Genomic DNA, 21,417 nt, shown 5'->3' with positions numbered 1-21,417 from the left:
GAAAGAAATATAAACACAGAGAGGAGAATAAAATATCAAAGAAATTATACAAGATGGTTTGTTACATCTATTTACAGACTAAAAGGCCCATTTGTTTAATGGGAAACGAATTTAAATATGCCAATATCCAAATTTTAAAATATCAGAGAGAATAATACTCTTTAGCTCCATCCATGTCATTGCAAACGGCAACTTCTCTTTGTTTTATGGCTGAGGAATATTCCTTTATATATATTTCACTCATATGTGGAATATAAGAAACAAAACAAATGAACATGGTAGGGGGAAAGAAAGAAAGACAAAGCAAGAAACAGACTCTTAACTATAGAGAACTGATGGTTTGTTTGGAGGAGAGATGGGCAGAGAGATGGGTTAAATAGATGATGGGTATTAAGGAAGGCACTTGTGATGGCCGCTGGGTGTTATATGTAAGTGATAAATCACTGAATTCTACACCTGAAACTAATATTATAATGTATGTCAACTAACTGGAATTTATTTATTTTTTAAAAGACTATTTATTCGTAGACACACACACACACACACACACACACAGAGGGAGAGACACAGGCAGAGGGAGAAGCAGACTCCATGCAGGGAGCCCGATATGGGACTTGATCCCGGGTCTCCAGGATCATGCCTTGGGCCAAAGGCAGGTGCCGAACCACTGAGCCATCCCGGCTGCCCACTAACTGAAATTTAAATAAAAACTTGGAAAGACAAAAAAATATTGGAGAGAAATAACAGATTCCTAAGGATTCTGCAAAGCAAGCAGCAGGTCATATCCAAAGGGAGAAAAATCAAAATGGCTCAGATTTCTAAAGAGCAACATTGAAAACTGGAAGGCAACGAGCAATGCTACCAAACTTCTGAAATAATGATTTCTAAACTAAAATTGGGTGTCTGTCACACTAAACTCTATTTAGAATAGAAAGATTTTCAGGAAGCCAAGTTCTCAAAAGGTTCTATTAATGGTTTTCCAGGAATTACTGAAGGCCAAAATATCTAAAGTAAGCGAAAAAGAAGACAATATGAACCCCTGGAAACTGGAGATTCAACCCACCAGAAACGCTAATGAGATCTGTTCAATGGTAGAGGAAGAAAACCTAGGTTGACAGTTATACAGCCAGCCTAGAGATTACGCAGTTGAACTGGTGGCAGAGGAATGTATTGGAGAAGAAAATTAGGGATGCCTGGGTGGCTCAGTGGTTGAGCATCTTCCTTTGGCTCAGGTGGTGATCCCAGGGTCCTGGGATTGAGTCCCGCATCAGGCTCCCCACAGGGAGTCTGCTTCTCCCTTTGCCTATGTCTCTGCCTCTCTCTGTATCTCTCATGAATAAATAAATAAAATCTTTTTTTAAAAAGCAGAAAGTTAAATTGATAGAATTCTTGACATGTTCTGTTGAAAATTTGGGAATGAATAAATAATTTGTACATGGAGAAGCCAAGCATATTAAAATACATTAATTCTAATTTGGGAAAATTAAAATTGGTATGAGAATAGCAATGTAACATGAAACCTCATATAACTCAGCAGTTAACAGTCATAATAGATAAACGCTGATCATTTATTTGACCAAAATACATGTATTTAAGCTAGTGTGGAGGGTTTATTTGCTATTCTGTCAAATGCATCTCTAAATGATACACTGGCAAATATAATTGAAATATATAGTCTATCCCTGACCCCCAGGTGCAGTCTTGTGAGCTGGATCTGGGAGTTCCCTGTCTCCACCTCCGCTTCCAGCAGAAAGTCATTATGTGACTAACACATTTTCATCAGATTTCCTCTGATTTACCCTGAAGTATATGTGAAAATGATGTGCTCTTCCAAGAAATGTGGAATTAGGTTCCAGCCTCCAGCTATTACCTTAATCTTTGAAAATGACATGAAGGGGAAGGTCACCAATGCACCCTGCCAGTCTGAAACTTTTCAAAGTTTTCAGATTGCAGCAGAGCTGCTGAACAATTAAGGAATAATCCACAACACAAAATTTACCTAGAACAGGTATCACTGAGACAGCTAGAGAAGTTATTCATTTTTTTTTATAAGGTTATTTGTTGGAGTAAAATTTGGCAAAAACAGCACAACAAATTCAACTGGAAACAATCATTGATCTGAAGGAAGACCTGAACAAACTAGATGACAAAGAACTTGCTGAAAGAAAGAGCATCATGAACGTTTTGAGAAAAATCAGAAGAAGGATGATCCAAATTTTGTTTATGACACTGAAGTTGAGTTCCCACAGGATGAACAACTGCAGTCTTATGGCTGGGACACAGAGTCACCTAAGTTCTTTTTTTTTTTTTTTTATAAATTTTTATTTATTTATGATAGTCACACACACACACACACACAGAGAGAGAGAGAGAGAGAGAGAGAGAGAGAGAGGCAGAGACACAGGCGGAGGGAGAAGCAGGCTCCATGCACCGGGAGCCCAACGTGGGATTCCATCCCGGGTCTCCAGGATCGCGCCCTGGGCCAAAGGCAGGTGCCAAACCGCTGTGCCACTCAGGGATCCCCGAGTCACCTAAGTTCTGATATAAAAAACTAAAAAAATTAATTGGGCTAGGAGAAAAATCTATGTTTATACAAATAAACATATATAAACATGTATAAAATATATAAACATGGTTCTAGAAAAATGTAACTGTACGTGGTGGGTCATGTTTGGATCAACCATGTTACTTTTCAAAACCAGCATATGTGGAGTATCTACTATGTAGATGCATGAGGAATTCAGGGAAAATAGAATATTGGAATCTGCCTTTAAGGAACTTATAATATAACTGGAAGATAAGTCAAAAACTTGTGAATAGCTAATTAACAGTATTAGGCAGAAAAAAAGATTACAGCCAAATGCTTGATAAAAGTTAAAGAGGGTCAAAGGCTAGATTACCCTAGGGTAGACTAGTCAGGGAAGACTGTCCTTTAGTGGTGAGATGGGACTTTGCCTGGATCTAGAAATGGTAGTGTTTGGGTAGCAGTTTATATAGAATTCCAGATGACGGAACCTGGGATAAAAAAAGGGGGGAGAGAGTAGTGGTAAAGAGATAGGGATTAGAACATTGTGTGTGAGGAACAGTAAGCAATTTATAGCTGGATAAGATTGGAGGGCATATATGGTTACCAGATTACCTTGTATGCATTATGTCTTTTTCCCCCCTTCACAATTTTCTTGGCTATCTTATTCTTTCAGGCAAGGTTCAGAATCAAATCATCAGACACTCCTTTCAAAAAAATCTGGAATTTTGAAAAATATTTACATCTTTTACAAATAAAAAATAAAATAAAATAAAATAAAAAATTAAAAAACCAAATACGTAGGGGATTATTAGCATCTTTTCAATATGGAATTTTCCCATCTAGTAATATTGTTACATATGATATCCATTTATTGAAGGTTTATATTCCAAAATGATCATAACAATGTTAATTAGCATTTGTTATGTACTATGGACCTGGCACATAAATCCTTGACATTTATTGTCTCATAATCCTCAAACTTATGACATAGGTAGTATTATCATTTTGGTTATATGAACAAAACAGAAACACTCTTAAGCATTTAATATGCATTACGTCTTTATATGTATTTAGCTCTGTTTGTTATGTATATTATTTTGGTCTGTTTGTTATGTATTTAACCCTGGAGTAGAAGAGTAGCCCTGTAGAATGCCCTGCAGCTGCAGGTGGATATCATTTGATGAACAACAGGGGAATTCTGCCCCTCCAGGATCAGGAAAATATATATACTAAAGACATTCTGAAACCCTGAAGTTCTTCCCATAAATAAATAGGTTTGTTTGCAAAATAGGAAATCTACCCATAATATATAACAACAGGCATTGCCAGGTTAGGCCTATTCATGAGTTTGGATCTACAAAGAGATCTTTTTTTTTTAATAACAAATTTATTTTTTATTGGTGTGCAATTTGCCAACATACAGAATAACACCCAGTGCTCATCCTGTCAAGTGCCCCCCTCAGTGCCCGTCACCCATTCACCCCCACCCCCCACCCCCCTCCCCTTCCACCACCCCTAGTTCATTTCCCAGAGTTAGGAGTCTTTATGTTCTGTCTCCCTTTCTGATATTTTTTTTAATTTATTTTTTATTGGTGTTCAATTTACTAACATACAGAATAACCCCCAGTGCCCGTCACCCATTCACTCCCACCCCCCGCCCTCCTCCCCTTCCACCACCCCTAGTTCGTTTCCCAGAGTTAGGAGTCTTTACGTTCTGTCTCCCTTTCTGATATTTCCCACACATTTCTTCTCCCTTCCCTTCTATTCCCTTTCACTATTATTTATATTCCCCAAATGAATGAGAACATATAATGTTTGTCCTCCTTGGATGGACTTATTTCACTCAGCATAATACCCTCCAGTTCCATCCACATTGAAGCAAATGGTGGGTATTTGTCATTTCTAATGGCTGAGGAATATTCCATTGTATACATAAACCACATCTTCTTTATCCATTCATCTTACAAAGAGATCGTTGTTGAATCAAGTTATATGTGTACAAATACATCTTTCATCTTATTATACTCTTTAATTGGAAGAAATTCTGTTTTCTTCAAGAAAAATTAGTATTAATTAAATAAAGCTATAAACATTAAAAAAGGAAATATACTAGGCAATATGAAGAATGGTAAAAGATGGGATCAGAGAAGTGGACAGGGCAGATCACGAAGGAGATTATTGCTATGCAGACCATCTTTAAGAGTTTTTAATTTGGCTCTCATTCTTTTTTTAAAATTGTTATTTATTTATGATAGGCACACAGTGAGAGAGAGAGAGAGAGAGGCAGAGACATAGGCAGAGGGAGAAGCAGGCTCCATGCACAGGGAGCCCAACGTGGGATTTGATCCCGGGTCTCCAGGATTGCACCCTGGGCCAAAGGCAGGCACTAAACCGCTGCGCCACCCAGGGATCCCCTGGCTCTCATTCTGTGAAAGCATTTTTTGAATGATTACTTCATTCTGTTAACTGGTATACAGCTGACCTATGGTAACTGAGTTTTTATTTTGTAATGATTATCCGATCCTCACTTCCTTCAAACTCATCCAGCTCTGATTTCCCATCCTAGATGCCTATTCTTGTCATCTACAACACTTTCTGGAAGCAAATGCAAAGTTCACATACTGGAATCTGTATTTACTCTACCAATTTAAAGCATAAAGAAATTTAAGAAAATAGAGGCTTACAAAATCATTGAATGTACTAGAGGAAAGAGTTCTAGACAGAACTTTCAGGAATGACTCCAAGTAAAAGATGACCAAACTGGAGATACTATTTCTGTAATAGATTTCTGTCACAGACAGGAGGATGGGATGTCATGAGGGTACCAGTGGACAGTCATGTTCAAGACCGGACACTATAGCTAAATCTAGGCACCATAATCTTTTGTCACTGACACTCATTTGACTTTTAACATTTAGTAGCTAAAAATTGGAAATATAACCATCTGTAAATCAGATAATTATTTTCACAACTTTGACAGAGCAATCAGCAGGAAAATAACATGTCTACCTTCTATCTTCCAAACATCAGCAAAATTTTAAAAGAACTTTAATTTAGATTTAAAGAGGGATGCCTGGGTGGCTCAGCGGTTGGGCATCTGCCTTCAGCTCCCGGTGCCATCCCACTCTGGGGTGGAGTCTCCAATCGGGCTCCCTCTGGGGAGCCTGCTTCTCCCTCTGTGTCTCTGCCTCTCTCTGCGTGTCTTTTGTGAATGGATGAATAAAATCTTATTAAAAATGTTTTTAAAAATCAGATTTAAAGGAAGTTTTTAAGAGAATTTTAAAAATCTATTTCACTTCTACAAGCTTAGCTAGAAAAGGAACTGGTAAATTTATCTTTTTTAAGCATCCTCCATTTCAGAAAGGAAAAAAAAAGAGAGAGTGGATTGATCCTGAAAGTCAATTTACTGTATCCATTAAAATAATCAAGAAAAGCCTATTCTAGGAACCAAAGTATGAATGTTACAAAGTCTGGTAATATAATTCACCATATAAATCCTGAAAGTAAAAATTCAGGTATATATCTCCATAGAGTATTAAAATTTTTTAAAAATATTTTATTTATTTATTCATGAGAGACAGAGAGAAAGAGAGAGAGGCAGAGACACAGGCAGAAAAAGAAGCAGGCTCCATGCAGGGAGCTCAGTATGGGACTCGATCCCAGGACTCCAGGATCATGCCCTGAGCACAAGGCAGATGCTCAACTGCTGAGCCACTCAGGTGTCCCATCTTTAAAAAAATCTCAGTATAGTTGACATAGTATTCTATTAATTTCATGTGTACAAATCAATTATGGTGATTCAACAATTCTATACAACCCAGGGCTCATCATGGTAAGTGTACTTTTAATCCTTTCACTTACTTTACCCATCTCCCCACTCATCTCCCCTCTGGTAACCATCAGTTTGTTTTCTGTTTTTTGGTTTGTCTTTTTGTTTTTTTTTTTTTTTGGTTTGTTTTCTTTTGTTTCTTAAATTCCACACATGAGTAAAATCATATGGTATTTGTCTTTCTCTGACTGGCTTATTTTACTTAGGCTTATACCCTTTAGATCCATCTGTCATTGCAAATGGCAAGATTTCATTCTTTTTTATGGCTGAGAAATATTCCATTTTATATATAGATGTAATCTCTTCTTTATTCACTCATCTGTTGATGAATGCTTGGGCTGCTTCTATAATTTGGCTATTGTAAATAATGCTCTAATAAATATAGTGGTGCATATATCTTTTTTTGTTTGTTTTTTGGTTTAGTCCATCAGTTTACCAATGACTTTATTTATTTTTAAAGTTTTATTTATTTATTTATTTATTTATTTATTTATTTATTTATTATTGGAGTTCAATTTGCCAACATATAGCATAACACCCAGTTCTCATCCCGCCAAGTGTCCCCCTCAGTGCCCATCACCCAGTCACCCCAACCCCCAGACCACCTCCCTTTCCACTACCCCTTCTTCGTTTCCCAGAGTTAGGTGTCTGTCATGTTTTGTCACCCTCACTGATATTTTCACTCATTTTCTCTCCTTTCCCCTTTATTCCCTTTCACCAATTTTTATAATCCCTAAATGAATGAGACCATATAATGTTTGTTCTTCTCTGATTGACTTACTTCACTCAACATAATACCCTCCAGTTCCATCCATGTCTAAACAAATGGTGGGTATTTGTGTTTCTAATGGCTGAGTAATATTCCATTGTATACATAGACCACATCTTCTTTATCCATTCATCTTTCAATGGACAACGAGGTTCCTTCCACAGTTTGGCTATTGTGGACATTGCTGCTATAAGCATTGGGGTGCAGGTGTTCTGCACCTCATCTTTGTGTCTTCACTGCATCTATATCTTTGGGGTAAATCCCCAGCAGTGCAATTGCTGGGTTGTAGGGCAGATCTATTTTTAACTCTTTGAGGAACCACACAGTTTTCCAGAGTGGCTGCACCAGTTCACATTCCCACCAACAGTGCAAGAGGGTTCCCCTTTCTCCAAATCCTCTCCAACATTTGTTGTTTCCTGCCTTGTTAATTTTCCCCATTCTCACTGGTGTGAGGTGGTATCTCATTGTGGTTTTGATTAGTATTTCCCTGATAGCATGTGATGCGGAGCATTTTCTCATGTGCCTGTTGGCCGTGTCTATGTCTTCCTCCGTGAAATTTCTGTTCATGTCTTTTTCCCATTTCATGATTGGATTGTTTGTTTCTTTTCTGTTGAGGTTAATAAGTTCTTTATAGATCTTGGATACTAGCCCTTTATCTGATAGGTCATTTGCAGATATCTTCTCCCATTCTGTAGGTTGTCTTTTAGTTTTGTTGACTGTTTCTTTTGCTGTGCAGAAGCTTTTTATCTTGATGAAGTCCCAATAATTCATTTTTGCTTTTGTTTCTCTTGCCTTCATGGATGTATCTTGCAAGAAGTTGCTGTGGCCAAGTTCAAAAAGGGTGTTGCCTGTGTTCTCCACTAGGATTTTGATGGAATCTTGTCTCACATTTAGATCTTTCACCCATTTTGAGTTTATCTTTGTGTATGGTGCAAGAGAATGGTCTAGTTTCATTCTTCTGCATGTGGATGTCCAATTTTCCCAGCACCATTTATTGAAGAGACTGTCTTTTTTTCCAATGGATAGTCTTTACTGCTTTGTCGAATATTAGTTGACCATAAAGTTGAGGGTCCACTTCTGGATTCTCTATTCTGTTCCATTGATTTATGTGTCTGTTTTTGTGCCAATACCACACTGTCTTGATGATCACAGATTTGTAGTACAACCTAAAATCTGGCATTGTGATGCCCCCGGCTCTGGTTTTCCTTTTTAATATTCCCCTATTTGGGGTCTTTTCTGATTCCACACAAATCTTAAGATGATTTGTTCCAACTCTCTGAAGAAAGTCCATGGTTTTCTGATTGCCTTAAATATGTAAATTGCCCTGGGTAACATTGACATTTTCACAATATTAATTCTGCCAATCCATGAGCATGGAATATTTTTCCATCTCTTTGTGTCTTCCTCAAATTCTTTCAGAAGTGTTTTGTAGTTTTTAGGGTATAGATCCTTTACCTCTTTGGTTAGGTTTATTTTCATAGGTATCTTATGCTTTTGGGTGCAATTCTAAATGGGATTGACTCCTTAATTTCTTTCTTTAGTCTCATTGTTAGTGTATAGAAATGCCACTGATTTCTGGGCATTGATTTTGTATCCTGCCACACTGCCAAATGGCTATATGAGTTCTAGCAATCTTGGGGTGGACTCTTTTGGGTTTTCTTTCTTTCTTTCTTTCTTTCTTTCTTTCTTTCTTTCTTTCTTTCTTTCTTTCTTTCTTTCTTTCTTTCTTTTTTATCTACGATAGTCACACACAAAGAGAGAGAGAGGAAGAGACACAGGCAGAGGGAGAAGCAGGCTCCATGCACCGGGAGCCCGATGTGGGATTTGATCCCGGGTCTCCAGGATCGCGCCCTGGGCCAAAGGCAGGCGCCAAACCGCTGCGCCACTCAGGGATCCCTCTTTTGGGTTTTCTATGTACAGTATCATGTCCTCTGCAAAGAGGGAGAGTTTGACTTCTTCTTTGCCAATTTGAATGCCTTTAATGTCTTTTTGTTGTCTGATTGCTGAGGCTAGGACTTCCAGTACTATGTTGAATAGCAGTGGTGAGTGTGGACATCCCTGTCTTGTTCCTGATCTTAGGGGAAAGGCTCCCAGTGCTTCCCCATTGAGAATGATATTTGCTGTGGGTTTTTAGTAGATGGCTTTTAATATGTTGAGGAATGTTCCCTCTATCCCTACACTCTGAAGAGTTTTGATCAGGAATGGATGCTGTATTTTGTCAAATGCTTTCTCTGCATCTATTAAGAGGCTCATATGGTTCTTGTTTTTTCTCTTGTTGGTATGATTTATCACATTGATTGCTTTACCAGTGTTGAACCAGCCTTGCATCCTGGGGATAAATCCCACTTGGTCATGGTGAATAATCTTCTTAATGTACTGTTGGATCCTATTGGCTAGTATCTTGTTGAGAATTTTTGCATCTGTGTTCATCAGGGATATTGGTCTATAATTCTCTTTTTTGGAGGGGTCTTTGTCTGGTTTTGGAATTAAGGTGATGCTGGCCTCATAAAACGAGTTTGGAAGTACTCCATCCCTTTCTATCTTTCAGAACAGCTTTAGTAGAATAGGTATTGTTTCTTCTTTAAACGTTTGATAGAATTCCCCTGGGAAGCCATCTGGGCCTGGACTTTTGTGTCTTGGGAGGTTTTTGATGACTGTTTCCAATTTTTTCCCTGGTTCTTGGCCTGTTCAGGTTTTCTATTTCTTCCAGTTCCAGTTTTGGTAGTTTGTGGTTTTCTAGAAATGCGTCCATTTCTTCTAGATTGTCTAATTTATTGGCATATAGCTGCTCATAATAAGTTTTTAAAATCATTTGTATTTCCTTGGTATTGGTGGTGATCTCTCCTTTTTCATTCATGATTTTATTTTATATTTTTACTTACAAATTTATTTTTTATTGGTGTTCAATTTGCCAACATATAGAATAACACCCAGTGCTCATCCCGTCAAGTGCCTACCTCGGTGCCCATCACCCCCACCCCCCGCCCACCTCCCCTTCCACCACCCCTAGTTCATTTCCCAGAGTTAGGATTCTTTCATGTTCTGTCTCCCTTTCTGATATTTCCCACTCATTTTTTCTCCTTTCCCCTTTATTCCCTTTCACTATTTTTTATATTCTCATTCATCTATTAATTTGAGTCTTTTCTCTCTTCTTTTTAATAAGGCTGGCTAATGGTTTATCTATCTTATTAATTCTTTCAAAGAACCAACTCCTGGTTTTGTTGATCTGTTCCACAGTTCTTCTGCTCTCTATTTCATCGAGTTCTGCTTGAATTTTTATTAACTCTCTTCTTCTGCTGGGTGAACTTTTTTTTTTTTAATTTTTATTTATTTATGATAGTCACAGAGAGAGAGAGAGAGGTAGAGACACAGGCAGAGGGAGAAGCAGGCTCCATGCACTGGGAGCCCGATGTGGGATTCGATCCCGGGTCTCCAGGATCGCGCCCTGGGCCAAAGGCAGGCGCTAAACCGCTGCGCCACCCAGGGTTCCCGCTGTGTGAACGTTTTATTTGCTGTTCCTTCTCTAGTTCCTTTAGGTGCAAGGTTAGCTTTTGTATTTGAGTTCTTTCCAGTTTTTTGATGGATGCTTGTATTGTGATGTATTTCCCCCTCAGGATTGCTTTTGGTGTATCCCAAAGATTTCGAAAGGTTGTACCTTCATTCTCATTAGTTTCCATGAATCTTTTTAATTCTTTTCTAGTTTCCTGGTTGACCCTTTCATCTTGTAGCAGGATGGTCTTTAACCTCCACGTGTTTGAAATCCTTCCAAATTTCTTCTTGTTATTTAGTTCTAGTTTCAAAGCATTATGGTCTGAAAATATGCAGGGGACGATCCCAATCTTTTGGTATCGGTTAAGACCTCATTTGTGACCCAGTATGTGGTCTATTCTGGAGAAAGTTCCATGTGCACTTGAGAAGAACGTGTATTCAATTGCATTTGGATGTAAAGTTCTGTAAATATCTGTGAAATCCATCTGGTCCAGCGTATCATTTAAAACTCTTGTTTCTTTGGAGATGTTGTGCTTAGAATATCTATCAATTTCAGAAAGCGCTGTGTCGAAGTCTCCCAGTATTACTGTATTATTATCTAACTATGTCTTAACCTTGTTTATTAATTGATTGATATACTTGGCAGCTCCCACATTAGGGGCATAAATATTCATGATTGTTAGATCTTCTTGTTGGATAGATCCTTGAAGTATGATATAGTGTCCCTCTTCATCTCTTACTACAGCCTTTGGGATAAACTTTATCTGATATGAGGATGGGTACACCTGTTTTCTTTTGAGGATCATTTGAATGGTAAATGGTTCATCAACCTTTTATTTTCAGGTCGTAGGTGTCCTTAGGTCTAAAATGAGTCTTTTGTAGACAGCAAATAGATGGGTCTTGCTTTTTTATACAGTCTGAAACCCTGCGCCTTTTGATGTGATCATTTAGCCCATTCACGTTCAGAGTTACTATTGAAAGATATGAATTTAGTGTCATCATGATACCTATTCAGTCCCTGTTTTTGTGGATTGTTTCCTTGGACTTCCTCTTTCTTTTACAGAGTCCTCCTTAATGTATCTTGCAGAGCTGGTTTGGTAGTCATATATTCTTTCAGTTTCTGCCTGTCTTGGAAGCTCTTTATCTCTCCTTCTATTCTGAATGAGAGCCTTGCTGGATAAAGTATTCTTGACTGCAGGTTCTTCTCATTTATGTCCTAAATGAGAAGAATATGAATGGGTCATATATGAATATATGATATTCATATATTCATATATGAATATGACCCTGAATATATCCTTTCTGGACTGCCAGGTCTCTGTGGAGAGGTCTGCTGTTAACCTAATACTTCTCCCTATAAAGATTAGGGATTTCTTTTTTTAAATTTTTATTTATTTATGATAGTCACACACAGAGAGAGAGAGAGAGAGGCAGAGACATAGGCAGAGGGAGAAGCAGGCTCCATGCACTGGGAGCCCAACATGGGACTCGATCCCGGATCCCCAGGATCGCGCCCTGGGCCAAAGGAAGGCGCCAAACTGCTGCACCACCCAGGGATCCCCAGATTAGGGATTTTTTTTTTTTTTTTTTTTTTTTTTTTTTTATAAATTTTTTATTTATTTATGATAGTCTCACAGAGAGAGAGAGAGAGAGAGAGGCAGAGACACAGGCAGAGGGAGAAGCAGGCTCCATGCACCGGGAGCCTGACGTGGGATTCGATCCCGGGTCTCCAGGATCGCGCCCTGGGCCAAAGGCAGGCGCCAAACCGCTGCGCCACCCAGGGATCCCCAGATTAGGGATTTCTTGTCTTTTGCTGCTTTAAGGATCTTCTCTTTATCTTTGGAATTTCCAAGTTTCACTATGAAATATCGGGATGTTGAATGGTTTTTATTGATTTTAGGGGGGCATCTATCTCCTGGATCTGAATGCCTGTTTCCCTCCCCAAGTTAGGGAAGTTCTCAGCTATGATTTGTTCAAATACACTCTCTGGTCCTCTGTCCCTTTCAGCGCCCTCTGGAACCTCAATTAAACGTAGATTTTTCCTTCTGGCTGTCATTTATTTCCCTTAACCTTTACTCATGATCTTTTTGTTTTTCTCATTTTTCCTCAGCTTCCTTCCTCGCCATCAACTTGTCTTCTATGTAACTCACTCGTTCTTCTACCTCATTAACCCTCATCGTTAGGACCTCCAGTTTGGATTGCATCTCATTTGATTGATTTTTAGTTTCAGCCTGATTAGATCTAAATTCTGCAGTCATGAAGTCTCTTGAATCCTTTATGCTTTTTCCCAGAGCCACCAGTAGCTTTATAATTGTGCTTCTGAATTGGCTTTCTGACATCAAATTGTAATCCAAATTATGTAATTCTGTGGCAGAGTACTGTTTCTGATTCTTTCTTTTGTGGTGAGTTCTTCCTTCTAGTCATTTTGTTCAGTGCAGAGTGGCTAAAAACAAGTTGTACTGGAAAAATGAAGGAAAAAGGGAAGAAATAAAGGAGGAGAACAAACAAAAACAAAAAAAGAAGGAGGGGTATCCCCTGATTCTATATACTGTAAGTCCTTCGACTTCCCCTGGAGCTTTCCAGTGCTGCGTGGTCAAGAACTTGCTCGTCCCCTGTCCTTCCAGCTGGTCTTCTGGGGGAGGGGCCTGGTGTGCTGATTCTCAGGTGTGTGCACCTGGGGGAGCTGTCCCACCCCCTGCCAGGTGCATGGTTCAGTGGGAGCTGTTTATCCTGTGTGACCTCTGCTCCCTGGCAGCCCCGCTCCATCCCAGGCACAGGGTGACACCAGGAGGAAAAACAACAGTGGCCGCAGCCAGCTCTCCAGCCCTGGAGTCAGCTCCAGCAGTAACTACCGCAGTCTCCCAGTCTGCAGGGGCCTGGATGCTCAGGTGGGCAGGGGATGCTGATCTGCAGAGCTCGGGGCGCCCAGCGGCAGGAGCATCCTCGCTGTCCTATGTCCTCCCGGCCTCTGCCTGTGCCAGGGGAGTGCCGGATCTTGGGCTGTGTCCCCTGGCGCCTTGGGCTCCGGGGCCTGCGCTGCTGGAATCGCACTCCCGGGGAGCTCCAGCCCTTTACTGAGCTCTCCTGCAGCATGTGGCATGCTCTCCTCCGGGGTGCACTGCCTCTGTTAGTGACCCCGGGGACCTGGGGGCTCCACTGCCCCTCCTGGGATCCTACCCGAGTTCCCTGCAAGCACCTTTCCATTCAGGAAGATTGGTAAAGTTCCTGCTTCTCCGGGACTGGGGTTTCCTGTCCTGGATGCTCTTGCCACCTGGCCTTAGCCCAGCTCCTCGTGGGGACCCCTCCCCCTTGGATGCTTGTTTGTTTATTTATTTCTGTCTTTCTACCTTGATAGAAGCACGAACTCTTCTCACTGTAGCATTCCAGCTGTTCTCTCTTTAAATCTCAGGCCGAATTCGTAGGTTTTCAGGATAATTTGAGAGTTATCTAGGTAAGTTGGTGGGGACACATGACTTGGGGACCCTGCTCCTCCATCATTTTGCCCTGCCCTTTGCATATATCTTTTTGAATTAGTGTTTTCATATTCTTTGGGTAAACACCCAGTAGTGGAATTACTGGATCATATGGCAATTCTATTTTTAATTTTTTGAGGAAACTCCTTACTGCTTTCCACAATGGTTGCATCAGTGTGCATTCTCACCAACAGTGTATAAGCGTCCCTTTTCCTCCACATCCTCATCAACATGTGTTGTTTCTTGTATTTTTTATTTTAGCCATCTGACAGGTGTGAAGTGATATCTCATTGTGGTTTTGATTTGCATGGCTCTGATGATGAGTGATGCTGAGCATCTTTTCATGTGTTTGTCGTCCATCTGTATTTCTTCTTTGGAGAAATGTCTGTTCATGTCTTCTGCCCATTTTTAATTGGTTATTTGTTTTTTTGATGTTGAGGTGTATAAATTCCTTATGTACTTTGAATACTAACCCTTTATTGGGTATGTCATTTGCAAACATCTTCTCCCATTCAGTAGATTGTCTCTTAGTTGTTTTTGATGATTTCTTCTGCTGTGCAGAAACTTTTAATTTTGATATAGTCTACTTTTGCTTTTGTGTCCCTTGCTTCAGGAGACATATCTAGAAAAATGTTGCTATGACTGATGTCAGATTATGCTCTCTTCTGGGATTTTAATGGTTTCAGATCTCACAATTATGTATTTAATCCCTTTTGAGGTTTTTTTTTTTGTGTGTGTGTGTGTGTGTGTGGTGTAAAAAAGTGGTCTAGTTTCATTGTTTTGCATGTAGCTGTCTGGTTTTCCCAAGGCTGGTTTTTTTTAAAAAGATTTTATTTATTCATGAGAGACAGAGAGAGAAAGAGAGGCAGAGACACAGGGAGAGAGAGAAACAGGCTCCATACAGGGAGCTCAATGTGGAACTGAATCCCGGGATTCCAGGATCATGCCCTGGGCCAAAGGGAAGCCCTCAACCACTGAGCCACCCAGACATCCCCCAAGGCCATTTGTTGAAGAGACTTTTCCCTATTGCATATTCTCGCCTCCTTTGTCAGAGATTAATTGACCATATAATCATGGGTGTATTATGAGGCTCTCTGGTCTCTTCCTTTAATTTATGTGTCTCTTTTTGTGCCAGTACCACAGTGTTTTTTTTTATTTTTAAAATTTAAATTTAATTTGCCAATGTATAGTATAACACCCAGTGCTTATAGTGTTTTGATTACTACAGCTTTGTAGTATATCTTGATATCTGGGATTTTGATACTTCTTGTTTTGTTCTTTCTCAAGATTGCTTTGGCTAATCAAGATCTTTTGTGGTCCCATATAAATTTAAGGATTATTTGTTCTAGTTCTATGAAAAATGATGTTGGTATTTTGATGGGGAATGCATTAAATCTGTAGACTGCTTTGGGTAGTACGAACATTTTAACAATATTTATTCTTCCAATCCATAAGCATGGAAAATCTTTCCATTTGCTTGTGTCATCTTCATTTTCTTTCATCAATGTTTTACAGCTTTCAGAGTACAAGTCTTTCACCTCTTTTTTTTTTAATTTTTATTTATTTATGATAGTCACAGAGAGAGAGAGAGAGAGAGGCAGAGACACAGGCAGAGGGAGAAGCAGGCTCCATGCACCGGGAGCCCCGACGTGGGATTCGATCCCGGGTCTCCAGGATCGTGCCCTGGGCCAAAGGCAGGCGCTAAACCGCTGCGCCACCCAGGGATCCCTCTTTCACCTCTTTGGTTAAGTTTATTCCTAGGTATTTTATTATTTTTGGTACAATTGAAAATGGGATTGTTTTCTTAATTTCTCTTCCCACTAGCAGTGTATTAGTATTATTTAAATTAGAATATAATAATAATAGATTTATTAGAATTATTATTATTAGGGTATAGAAATGCAACAGATTTCTATATATTGATTTTGTATTCTGTGATCTTACTGAATTCATTTATCAGTTCTAATGGAGTTTTTTTGGGCAGTCCATAGGTTTTCTTTAGATTTTTCTATTTATAGTATCATGACATCTGTAAATAGTGAAAGTTTTACTTCTTCCTTACTGATTTGGATGCCCTTTATTTCCTTCTTGTCTAATTGCTGTGGCTAGAACTTCCAGTACTATGCTGAATGAAAGTAGTGAGAGTGGACATCTTTGTCCTGTTCCTGATATTAAGGGAAAAGCTGGCAGTGTTTCGCCATTGAGTATGATGTTACCTGTGGGCTTTGCATATATGGCCTTTATTATGTTGAGGTATGTTACCTCTAAATCCACTTTGTTGAGGGTTTTATCACGAATGGATGCTGTTCTTTGTCAAATGCTTTTCCTGCACCTATTGAAATGATCACATGGATCCTTTCTCTTATTGATGTGTTGTATCATGTTGATTGATTTGTGAATACTGAACCACCCTTGCATCCCAGGAATAAATTCACATGATCGTGGTGAATGATTTTTTTTTAGTTGCTTGATTTGAGTTGCTAATATTTTGTTGAGGATTTTTGCGTCTATGTTCATTAGAGATATTGATCTGTAGTTTTTTATTTTTATTTATTTTTTTGATCTGTACTTTTTAAAAAAAGATTTTATTTTTAAATAATTTCTATACCGAAAATGGGTCTCAAACTTATATCCTTGACATCAAAGGTCACACGTTCTATTGACTGAGCCAGCCAGATGCCCCTATAGTTCTCTCTTTCTGTGTCTCTCTCTCTCTCTTTGTAGTATTTTTTCAAATCTAGTTTTGGTATCAGGTGAATGCTAGTCTCATAGAATTAATTTAGAAGTCTTCTCTCCTATTTTTTGAAATAGTTTGAGAAGAATAGTTATTAACTCTACCTAAATGTTTGGTAGAATTCAACTGCAAAGTCATCTGGTCCTGGACTTTTGTTTGTTGGAGTTTTTTGATTACTGATTCATTTCCATTGTTGGTAATCAGTCTGTTAAAATTTCCTATTTCTTCCTGATTCAGTTTTGGGAGATAAAATATTTCTAGGAATTTATCCATTTCTTCTAGGCTACACAATTTGTTGGCATATAATTTTTCATAATTTTCTCTTATAATTGTACCTGTGATGTCAGTTATTATTTCTCCTCTTTCGTTTCTAATTTTGTTTATTTGGATCCTTTCTCTCTCCCCTCACCTCTTTGATGAGTCTGGTTGAAGGTTTATCGATTTTGTTGATCTTTCCAAAGAACCACATATGTTCTACTGCTTTTTCAGTTTCTATTTTGGGTCATGACCTGAGCCGATTATAGATGCTCATCTGCTGAGCCACCCAGGTGTCCCAATTTACAAAGTAATTATCGATATATATGTACTTACTGCCATCTTGTTACTTGTTTTATGGTTGTTTTTGTAGTTCCCTGTTCCTTTCTTTGCTTGCTATCTTCCCTCATAGTTTTCTGGATTTCTTTAGTGATATACCTGGATTCCTTTCTATTTATTTTTTGCCTATTTATCACCAGTTTTTGATTTGTGGTTACCATTAGGTTTATATATAACACCTTATTTTATATTATTTATTTATTTATTCATAGAGACACAGAGAGAGATAGAGAGGCAGAGACACAGGCAGAGGGAGAAACAGGCTCCATGCAGAGAGCCCGATGTGGGACTCGATCCAGGGTCTCCAGGATCACGCCCTAGGCTGCAGGCGGCGCTAAACCGCTGCGCCACCCGGGCTGCCCTATATATAACATCTTATGCATAAAACAGTCTATATTAAGTTGATGGTTGCTTAAGTTTGAACCCACTCCTTACTTCATACCCTCCCCCATTTTAGGTATATGGTGTCGTACCTTATATCCTTTTATTTTGTGAATCCCTTCACTGATATAGATAAACTTAATTTTACTGCTTTTGTGCTTTCTACTTTTCTTACTCCTGCTTATTGTCTTTTCTTTCCACTCAAAAAGTCTCCTTTAGCATTTCTTGTAGGGCTGGTTTAGTTGTCATGAATTCCTTTAACATTTTACTTTTTCTTTCTGAACGATAGCCTTGCTGGATAGAATATTTTTGGTTGAAGGTTTATTTTCTTTCAGTACTTTGAATACGTTACACCACTCTCTTCTAGCCTGCAAAGTTTCTGCTGAAAACCAGCTGACCACCTTCTGGGGTTTCCCTTGTATGTAACTATTTTCTTTTCTCTTGCTGCTTTAAAAATTCTCTATTACTACTTTAAAAAAAAGATTTTATTTATTATCATGAAAGGCACACAGAGAGAGGTAGAGACACAGGCAGAGAGAGAAGCAGGCTCCCTGCAGGGAGCCCAATGTGGGACTTGATCCCAGGACCCTGGGATCACGCCCTGAGCTGAAGGCAGATGCTCAACCACTGAACCACCCAGGCATCCCAGCTTTTTTTTTTTTTTTAAACAAGGTTTTATTTTCTCCTTTGAGATTATAATGAACAAGGTCATACCACAAGTCAGAAGTAGGGCACAGAATGCTCACAAGGCTGGTTTGGTTATCTGAGATCATTAAAGATGAATGACTCCTAACAACATATACAAAAAATAAGAAATATAAATATAAAATACAAATTTCCCTTTAAAAATACTTTTAAGAAAAAAAGCAGGGCCTTGGAAGCTTTGTTTCTTTTCTCCTCCTGTGTTGCAGATTCCTGCTATGGCTTTGGTGGGTGGTGGAGCAAAGGTGTCATCTGTAGCTGGCGCTGCCCATGTGGGGTATGGGCAGATGGAACTCCCCACTTGAAGGAGACTATGTTTAGATTCTGAGATGGGAAGTGCAAGGTAAATAGTTCATGGTAGCCTTTGTTATTGTTAGATTTAAGTTTTCCTTTTTTGCTGTCCAGTCATCCTCATAGGTCTTCTGTTTCTTGGTGTCCACATTGCCATCCTCATCATCTTCAGCTGCCTGTGTGTTCAAAGCTGCCTAAGCCTCCCCATCTTCCTCTCCATTCTCTTCCTCACCATCACCTTCCTCTTCCTCCTCTTTTTCCCCTCCCATTTTACCTCTTCTTCATCTACCTTGTCGGCCTCCTGCTCTCCATTTTTCTCATGAGCTTTCCTATTAGCAGATGTGTCTCATCCATTCTCTGCCTCCTCCACAACTCCCTTCTCCTGTAAGTCCTTGGTGGTGATCTCAGAGCTGGTGTCCATGGGTCTCTAACATGACCTGGCACACCAGTGATCATCAGATGCAGTGGATTAAAAAGAAAGCAAGAGTTGGAGGACTCTGGTGGTAAGTCTATCATAGTCTGTGGTGGTGGAGGAGGTCCACGGTGGAGGTGGTTAGGGCTGAACACAGAAACAATGCCAAGATGGCTTTTCAGAGCAGCCAGTGGGGTTATGAAATAACCTTGAATCCCTTTGCAAACATCTCTTTCCATCTTTCCTCCTCTCTGAATTTACCACATTCCTGAATTTTATTGGCCGTATCCTTGTTTTCCATTATCTTCCACTTAAGCACAACATATCACTTATTTTCCTTCTTTTTAAATTTTTGTGAAAGGAACACAGTCTATGTAAATTTCTATGGCTCGCTGCTCATCATATATTAGGTTCAGTAATTTTCACTCCTGTGTTCTATTCTAATGTTAAGGTACTTCACACCTAATTATCCATCCTACTTTTGATAGATATGTTTCATTTCCAGATTTGTTACTGCAATGATATTAGTGAAACTAATGTAACAGTGTTTGATAACATGGAAAGCATTTCAAGGATTTTTAGCTGTGATGAAACCAGTTAGGAGGAAGCAAAAGAGAGACTTCTGGAGGAGAAACAACAAAAAGGTCAGAAAAAAAACCATTTTTTCCCCCAGGAACATTTAGGAGTTTCCTCTGAAATTGTAATAGAAAAGGAATTTTATCTTCTTCCCTAATACTACATCCATTATCTCTTCATCTGTTTTTATCTACCAATTCAGATCTGGAGAAATAGTGTCAGAAATGTCAGAAGAAATACAAATATTTAAGTTCAAATTGGCCACAGAGGAATCAGGCACTGTTCAGGAAATGGTAGTCTGTTTTTTTTTTTTTTTTTTTTTTGTATACTCAGAATATAACAAAATATAAAAAAATTATCACTTTTTGAATAAGACAAGTAGTGCTCTGATGGACTAATTATACAGTCTCAAACAGGTTCTCTGCTTGTATGACCTATGAACTAGGACCTCTAAATCCCTAATTCTGGGCTCTGCTCTAATCTACATGCTTCCACCAGTTAGAAATTATTTCCTTAGTCTAGGGTTTTCAAAATTCTCTAAGTTAAGTACTCTTGATATTACAGAAGATTGGAAACCTACAGCAGCCACTCCATGACTGGATGTTACTTGGATTTCTTCTTTCTTCTAAAATATTGATTTGCTTTCTTTCCCATAAAACAGCATTGACTCGTTATAAAATCACGAGGCAGATAAATTGCAAAAATTTTTCTGCATCTTAAATTTGATGCTCCAAGAAGATGTAATAACACTACTCTATTTTATAGATAATGAAACTATGTAAATAATGAAACTCCCTATCCGAACACAGTCACAATTATTCAGGCACATATAGTGCTTGGCAGCCAGATAATCAAACTAACACATACTAAGCCAGATAACACTGCACTGTTTTGTTTTTAGTCCAGGTGGCCGGTGATCCAGTTTTATAATCACCATAGTATGCACACAAAAGAAAAGTATATCAAAAAAAATCTCACAAATATTAAGCCATCCTTGGTGACTAATATTGACACAGAATGTCACATATCTCATCTTCCAGTCCAAAGAGGCCTTTGCATACGATCACAGTATCAGTTCACGACCACGTATTGTTGCTTTTCAACAGTGGCATATCATCTCTAACACAAACCGCCTTACGCCTAAGGGAACAAAGATTCACAGTAGCACGAACTGTCCCATGGATATAAACAATTTAAGGTCCCAGTCACCGAATGGGACCCACGAACTCACCCGGAGGAAGACGCACCCATCTATTCAACTGGCAGACCCTGCCAGTCTCTCGTAAACTAGGGAAGCTCAGAGTTATTCCCGTGGACCTTACTTGAGATGTTCCCGTGCACCGAAGCCTAAATCCCCGGTCACACTCCTGTCACCTTTCCCATCTTCACCTTCTCTGGAGTCCAGAATGTGTTCCTCAGCCTTCCTCGAGAACCATTCATCAAAGACCACAACCATTTGTCAAAGATATAAAAAAAAGACAACTGAGCCGCGGCGCTCGCTGAGCCGGGACCAGCTCCCTGCAGCAGAGGCTAGAACTCCGGGTTGATTTTGGCAAAAGCGCCTTTGCTACACGTAGCGGAGTCGCACGCCTACTGAGGGTCCAGGATCCCAGCTGCTGGGGGTTTGCCCGCCGTGGACT

At 39.3% G+C, this 21,417-nt stretch overlaps 2 pseudogenes; one reads left to right on the top strand and one right to left on the bottom strand.

Moving 5' to 3' along the window:
• The first annotated feature begins 1,817 nt into the window (after positions 1-1,817).
• LOC100688538 lies at positions 1,818-2,294 on the top strand (annotated as a pseudogene).
• Positions 2,295-18,671: 16,377 nt separating this feature from the next.
• On the bottom strand, positions 18,672-20,994 carry LOC111097991 (annotated as a pseudogene).
• Between the last annotated feature and the right edge of the window lie 423 nt (positions 20,995-21,417).

Source organism: Canis lupus, chromosome 1 (assembly GCF_011100685.1).
Source record: "Canis lupus familiaris isolate Mischka breed German Shepherd chromosome 1, alternate assembly UU_Cfam_GSD_1.0, whole genome shotgun sequence".
Lineage (NCBI taxonomy): Eukaryota > Metazoa > Chordata > Mammalia > Carnivora > Canidae > Canis > Canis lupus.
This window is presented reverse-complemented; position numbering and strand designations above follow the sequence as displayed.